The sequence below is a fragment of the Camelus dromedarius genome, chromosome 10 (genome assembly GCF_036321535.1).
Source record: "Camelus dromedarius isolate mCamDro1 chromosome 10, mCamDro1.pat, whole genome shotgun sequence".
NCBI classification, from domain to species: domain Eukaryota; kingdom Metazoa; phylum Chordata; class Mammalia; order Artiodactyla; family Camelidae; genus Camelus; species Camelus dromedarius.
This window is the reverse complement of record NC_087445.1, coordinates 68,921,703-68,929,653: the sequence shown is the minus strand read 5'-3', so window position 1 is coordinate 68,929,653 and position 7,951 is coordinate 68,921,703.

Sequence of the window (7,951 nt, the reverse complement as noted above, 5' to 3'; positions counted from 1 at the left end):
ATACCCAAGTGTGTAGTGAAGCTGGATTTAGGAAATAAAAAGTGATTGTAGACAAAAACTGAATCAGCTAGTCAGTTACAGAACCCCATCCCCTGGCTCTGCTTTGGAAGTGGGTCAGTGTGAAGTGACACCCTTGCCAACAAGAGGTAAGAGGTTAGCCAGGATCTGTGCAGTTTATCTTACAGGGCACAGGATTGGGGCAGCATAAACTCATACTTTCCACATAATGTAAATTTCAGACATAAATATATGTGTGCTTGTAATGCCCAAGTACATGCATGTTCATGTGTGCAAATGCACACGTTTGTTTCTGTTGGCAAAAACAGAACCAGCAGAAATGTAGAGCTAGCACGTGCACCTCAAGTATAAGTGTACAACGCCAGGCAGGAGGATGGGTCTATAAATTGGAAAATTGCACAGTTATATGTACAACTGCATGCTCAGGCAATTCTCCTTAAATCTCTGCGTGTGATTCGACCAGGCCATGTGTTGCGTATTTTCAAAAACTCTTTAAGTTACAAGTATGTGTGTACACGCGGCACATGCACAGATGCTCCAAAGCGAGGGAAGGACCAGAAACCCAAAGACGCGCGTGCGCGCGTGTTCACACAGACGTGTGCTCTGGCGCCTGTACACGGGCCGGCGCCCAGGCACGCGGACGCCTACACAAGTATGTTTCACTGACGCATCTGGGGCACTTTCAAAGAAAGTAGGGAATGAAAATCTAATCTGAGAGTCACCGGGGTTCATCTGGAGGTCGCCCAACGGGTAGGAAAAAATTGTAACAACCTGGAGTTGTCCTTGGTGCAGCTCTGCGCCCAGGCTGGATGGACGCAATACGTTTTCGAGAACTCGAGGGACTGCCTTAGGAGCTGCCGGGCGGGGGGAGGAGCACCCGGTAACTCTTGCCGCGGGCTTCCCAAGAAACGTGGAAACACGCCCTGCGGCTCCTCACTTCCCCCATATCTGTAAGCACAAGCTTTCTTCACCACCTTTCTGACCGGTAGCCGACACCCATCCCTGACCGACCCCAAATTCCCTGGCAGTCAGGATTCCCGCCGAGTGCGCCCGCCTATTTATTCCTCTGTGTCAGACTGGGACTCGCTCGAGTCTGCAAGACTCCAACCCATTTGCCGCCGCGGGGCGGGATCTGGGGGCTCCCGCCCAGGGTTCAGAGGCCCGTAACTTTGCTACTCTCCCCCAGCGTCAGGGGCACCTCGCATAACCGCTGAGCTCTGTCCGCGGAGACTAAACAAGGAGAGGAACAGGCTGTAAACACACATCCTGACACGTGAGTGACATTTACACGGTGCGAGAAGCCTCAGCCGAGGGGATGGCAGGGGGTGGGGGGAGCAGGCATCTGCAGGTAAATGGAACCTTCGGCGGCGCTGAAAACGGCGGCCCTTCGACTCCCCTCCCCCCAGATAGGGGAAGAGACTCCCTAAGTCCCCTGAACCTGCCTTTTGTGGGAGGTGACAGGTGAACGGAATTCAGGTCTGGCTACTCTCGCCGCTGCCTACCTCCCCACCATCTGCTTCCTCGCAGACAGGCAGACCCGGCGCATAATGAGGTAGCAGCCTCCAGCCGGCCACCGTGACGAACTCAGAACAAAAGCGCTCCCTCCACGCCTCTTCCAACAAAGGGGCCACCAGCCCCAGCGCTCCCCGAAGGCTGCGGGACTCCCGGCTGCCGGCTGCGGAGCTGCGGCGCGCAAACTTCCCGGGGCTCCCAGGGCTGCCGGCGCCACGGAGCCGGGGCCGCGGAGGGAGGAAGCACATGCCGCCCAGAGAAAGTGAGGCCGGGCCTGGCGGGGGGAAGAGGGGGCGGGAGCCGGGCAGCAGCGGAAGGAGGGTGATTGATCAGCGCGCTGTTCCCGGCGCTCTGTCCTGTTATTAGAGGCGGCCAAAGCAGGGCCACGCAATAACCTCCGAATCGCCAACTAATTGACGCTGCAGGCAACTACTTCATTGTGCGCGCTGGTTTTATGTCTTCATAGCCGGTGATTGACAAGGTGTAATTAGTCATCTCACTCGGTGATAAACATGGGCACCCTCCTCCCGCGGCATCAGGCCGTGTGTACCAGCAGAGGAAGCGATAGTTGACGCTGATATACCATTAAATCAAAATGAAGACGTTCAGAAGTGTGTGTTTGCTGTGACGCTCTGATGGTTTATTTCTCAAATACGGCACCAACAGATTTACTTGATTTGCAAGTTAACTACAACATTAACTGGTTTTATTTATTTTGCCTCTTCTTTCCTTTTCCTAGGCAGGGATGTTGCTCTTGGAGAATGTGAAGACAGTTTGCTTCTTGACAAGCGAGCGAACGGGCGCCCAGATTTTTGCAGCCTCTCGAGTCTCCCCCGAGGGAAAGGCAGGCAGAAAAACGCCTGATTTGGGAGCCACCAGGGAAGGATTCCGCGCAGGGGGAGCCACTTTCTTTGGCCCCAGACCGGCCTGTCTGGGGCCCCCCTTTGAGCACCGCCAGTGGATGATCTGAAACACTGAGGATGGTGCTGGGGATTGGGGTCGGGGAAAGCCTCTTGGATAATAATCGCAAAGAAGAAAGAGGCAAAAACAACTGTTTCTTCTCTGCCTTGAAGCAGGAAGAACTGTGTTCTTAAAGCTGTTGGCTGCAGTCACAGGGCCAGTTGCCTGCCTTCGTTCCCTGAGTAAAGTATAATGTCTCCTGTTCACCATGTTGCACCATTCAGCAAATTAGATTCCTTCCTCATCGAAGTGGGTCTTCTTAGGGAAGTGTGTGTTGTGTGTGTCCATGGGGGTGTGTCCCTCTACAGTGAGGCTCCTACTGGAAGTGCTGGTTATTTATTTCAGAAACCTGGTGGTTTACACTTTAAAAAGTCAAAGAGCCCCCCTCAAAAAAATTGGGCTCCCTTGGATTGTTGTGGTCTGTCTTGACCTGAATTCTGGTTAGAGAATGTCAGAAACTGAACAAAGCCACCAACATCTCAAAGTCCACTTCCAGCGTATCACACACACGCCCCCAGGAACTCTCCAGTAGGGTAAGCTCCCGGCACTTTCTGCTCCTCTCTAACCTCTGTCTCTTGTTCCTATAGCAGAGGAACGGTGATTCCTTACCACTGCACAGGAACGCGGGGTTGTGGACATCTCCAAGAAAAGATAGGGTGAAGCTGAGTCCGAGGGATGGCAGAAAAGCCCCATATCCTCAATAATGACCACCTTTCTAGGCTTGGGAGCCTTGTTCAGCAAAGGGGGGAGTGTTTTATACTGATGTGAGAGGCTGTCAGTCAGCAGCAAATCAGCTCAGGCATGGCTACCTCTCTATGAGATCAACTCATTGCCTTGGTCACACCTTACAGAGAAGCTGCTGGTTACCACTATTGACAATAAAAATTAGTGGGGCCTTAGTTGTTTTGAAGAAGAACCCCATGTCTGTGGATAGATAAATGGGTTGACCCAGCGCAGGCAGAGGGGAGCCCAGTTCCTCCTCCTCTTCTCCCTGCAGCGATCTGAACAGTTCCGAAACTGCCTCCCTGAGCGTCAGCTGAGCAGGTTGGGGAACTAACCAGGGCCCTCTCTCTAGGGCCCTGTTAAATGCACTGAACTTAAAATGAAACACGAAGTGCGAATTTCAGGTTTGAACATGATGCATCAGGAAACGTGGAGGTTGGCAGCCCTTTCCTCCCTCCTGCCTTTCGGTAGCAGGTATTAATATTGTATTAAATGTTATGAGAAAGTAAGGGCTGCAGAGAGGAATGTGCTCAGATGCAATTTTGTCAAGGTTTTTATCTGTGATTATGATTCCAGATGTAGAAACTCCCGGAGGAGGGAAATGAGGGGCTGCTGGCGTGTGACATGTGTTTTAAGGTGTTTGGCAGTGTTTCTCAAAGTGGTGACAAAATGTTCAATTTTATTACAGGGAATTGGTAAAAGAAATACGAATATACTAGGTCGAAGATTGTTCATCTCAGCAAAAGGATTTACCATTATTGATTAGGGTGGGGAAAGTTTGTATCTGGAGCCTGCTTAAATCATATTGTCAACAGTGTAAATCTGTCAGATCAGATTATTCTAAAGAACGATTGTAACAAAATACACAATAGCTAATTGCATCTCCCCACCTAATAATCTCCATGCAAAGATGTAAATTGCCCTGGAAGTAAAAAAAAAAAAAAAAAGAGTAAATATTGCAACAAGATGTTAATTTTTTTTCAATTGGTATAACTATCACCGTTCCTTGAGAGTAATTTCTTTTTAACCTAACCCAGAGTATTACCCAGTCCTAGAAAGGTCATTTTGCTTGTTTTGTTAATCTGGCTGCTTTTTAGATAGAAGCACAAATAAATTTCCTCAACACAGAGAACCATATTTTGCTAAGAGAAGAATCAGGAAGGTTGTGCGGGCATGAGGGAGGAAGCACCTGAACTCTTGGCTGACAAGAGTTGTATCTTGTATCTCCAGGCACTTGGGACTAGAAAAATTCCTACCTCAGTCTTTCTTCATTCAAAGGCATCTCTGCCACCCCTCTCTGACAGCAGGACACCCCTAAACTCTATTTCCAAGCAAAGGTTTCCTCATAAACATTTTATGAGCTTCACATACACTAATCGACGCGGGTACCCAGCCAGCGCTGACTAAACTGGACGTGGATTTGGTAAATGTTTCCTCAGAACAAAAAGAGGAGTTTTTGGCTTTTAGAGGCTGGACTTGGCTCTCCCCTGAGGCCCCAATCAGGGGCTCTCAGCACACTCACTGGAGACATTACTGGATGTGGATCGCCCCATTTCTAGGACACCTCGTACGTCTCTCATCCCATTTCACGAAGAGCACAAGTATTCAGCCCTAGCCTTTCCTTAACCCAGGCTAAAGAATGTTGATTTTGGCTACCCAGCCGCTGGCACTATTTTACCATCACAAAACGTACTAGACTCCTAGCACAAATCGCACCTTCTTTGAAAGTAAGAAGATTCCTCTCCTCTGAGGTCCTGTAGGATGTGGTACATTTCCGAGGGGAACAGTGAGGTTTCAGGGGAGGGGAAATGCTTGGCGTGGTCACCACCTCTCACCCTGTGCTTTCAGCAGAGCCCTTTCTCTACCCCAACCCAACTTTTCACTGGCTTGATTAGCAAGTCTCTGCTGCTGTTTGGAAGCTGGCATTGTCTCCTTAGGTGAGGAACGAGTCATTTCCCACAAATGCTTCAGCTGAAGCCCAGCCCCTTGCTCCCTCCCCCACTTTTATTCTTCCATTAATTAAAACAACTAATGTTCCATCGATTATCTTTGCATGAATGAAAATCATTATGGGCCTTTGCAGGTATATGGGAAATTCTGTTTGCTTAAGTATTCACACTTTGATTTCCAATAGACTCATTTTCTCAGGCATAAAGAAATTCAAACAAAACAAAACAAAAACAAAAACAAAATCTCCTGACACTTTGCAGTAAAGCATGAAGACCAATAGTAACGAGCTTGTGCCGATCTCCTGCAGGAAGAAATGTTCAGATGGCCCCATTTTAGAGCTGAATTGTACTAACTGGTAAAGACTTCTAGACAGTGAAGGCAAACATTGATAGGTCATCAGACCTAGGTTTTGAATTTGTGCTTGTGTTGAGTCAGATGAGCTCATCCAAATTTACTGTGAAGCTACCGTCAGTCCTCAAAAGTAAAAAGGCAGGGGACAATCAGCTCTATTTGGAATTTCCTGGCTAGTTGGCCATTTCAGCTTGCATCTCCATTTCTGGGGGCTGCCATAATTAGAGCGATCTATTTTGCATTTACTTCTCTTTGCAAGCACTACATTATTCACTCTTTCCTGTGCTTATTAAACAGTGCCACCTGCACCAAATTCAACAAAGCTCTTCCATCAGTCAGCCCAGTAAGGATCCCGGACCATATATTATCATTAATTGAAGCTCAATTGAATAGTTGACGATAGAGGCATGAGTAAAAGCAACACATTTTCTAGGACCTGCTTATAAAAATGTTTTAAGCAAGAATAAAAATTATTCCTCAAATTGTCATTTTTTTACAAACTCATTTCATTCTCTCTGTACAGTAATTCAAGCAGCAGTGAGCAAGCCTTTTAATTAATGAACTATTCCCTGTATGTCACCAAGGTGCCTCCAGCACAAATATCCTCCTTCATAAGATACTAGCAAATGCAGTCAATATTTTGTCACCCAAAGCCTTCGAAGCTGACCACCTCGATAGCCCTAATACTATCAAAAGGACCTGAAGAACCAAGGACAAGGCTGGGAAGCAGAGGACAATTTTCAGGAAACTAGCCATGGATAGTCTGAATCCAGAGAGAGGGAGTGGCAGAAGGAAGATAACCAGAGACAGAGGAGAGGCAGAGAACGAATGTGGATAGATATCTCTGTTTAAAGACAAGCACTGAAAGTTTCTGGCAAAGATGGAACCATCTCTGAGCTCCAGCTCTGTTATAATAAACTCCATTTAAATGCTGATGATTTACACATTTTAAAGAGCGTCGAAACTCACTGTGCCTTGTTCTTTTAAGAGCTTTCTGCTTTGTTCAAACTACTGCTTATCTTTGGCATTGTCAACAGCTCTGCATCTGGGAGAGATTAATTAAGTGATAGGTCAGACACAATGAGGTGAAAGGGCATGTCCACCCAATCAGGACTGATTCATCCATTTCTAGGTGGATCAACTTTTTTGAGGGATGCCAATTTCAGTTCCATTTCCAGGGAGGATTTATCAATAGGAATGCCTGAACTCCCTCAGGAAGGAACTCTTAGCTGGGAAAAGGTTTTTCTGCACACATAAAAATCTAAAAATCTATACTCTGTCTTTTTCAGATGTGAAAACAAAATATAACTATAAATTGTATGCTTAAGTTTCACTGATCTGGGTGAAGGCTGATTTTCTTGAACATGATCCTACAAAATAGCTAATTGGGTGATTACAAATAAGATTGCCATGCAACACAATAAAAAAATTTTGAAAGTTTGCTTTCTCTCCTCCCTTTTCCCAACTGTTTCTCATTGCCCCTTCCTTTCAGAATCCACTTTTAATTTCTAGAAGGCAAAAATGAAAGAAAGAGATAGGAAAAAGAGGAGGAGAGGAGGAAAGAGAGAGAGAGAATGAAAGAGAAATAGAGAGGTTTTCTAAGTGTCGGCTGAATTTTTCCAGACCAGTCAGAGGTTATGTTTAAATCTTCACCCCTACAGGCCCCCCACACCTTCCTAAAAAAATCTTTAGATTAGTGAGAAATTAGTTACTCAGGAAAGGCTATGTGGCCAGTTCACCCTGTTCCTAACCAGAGGGTTTTAAGGACCTTGGACCCCACTCCTAGAAATGACACTGTCCCCATCTTTTCAGCAGCATGTCAGTCTGGGTCAAAATTGCAGTTGCGTGTGTGTGTGTGTGTGTGTGTGTGCGTGTGCATGTGTATGAGAGAGACAGACAGACAGGTAGACAGGCAGGCAGGCAGGCAGGCAGGCAGAAACAGAGACAGATAGGGAAGTAAACTCCTTGCCTGTGAATAATGCTCAAGTAAAGTGACTGTTTTTGGCAAATCCCAAACAAAACACTTGGAATATTTTTATTCTATTTGGGAACACCCCTACAAAGGAAGTTCACCTTTTCCAAGATATGTGTGGGAGGTGGAGAGTAGGGAGGAAACAAAGGTTTGTGGTTTTTGTAACTGACCAGCCATTTCCCCTTCTCCAAAGAAATGTAGAATGCCAGTTTCTTAACTATCCAATTCTTTAAATCATCTGGGATCTATCTATATTTATAAAACTGAGCAGAAACACTTAACAGACTGATCAATAGCCATTGACCATCAGTGCACCTCACACCCTAACATGCACAGCTTGATCATGTATATTTGATCATCGAAAAATTCAAAGCATCTTGCAGCAGTGTATCAAGCTTCCTATAAAATAGTCGGTCTTTTTCTGTGGTCTTAAAAAGAGTATGGGTTTCTCTCTCCCTTGCATTC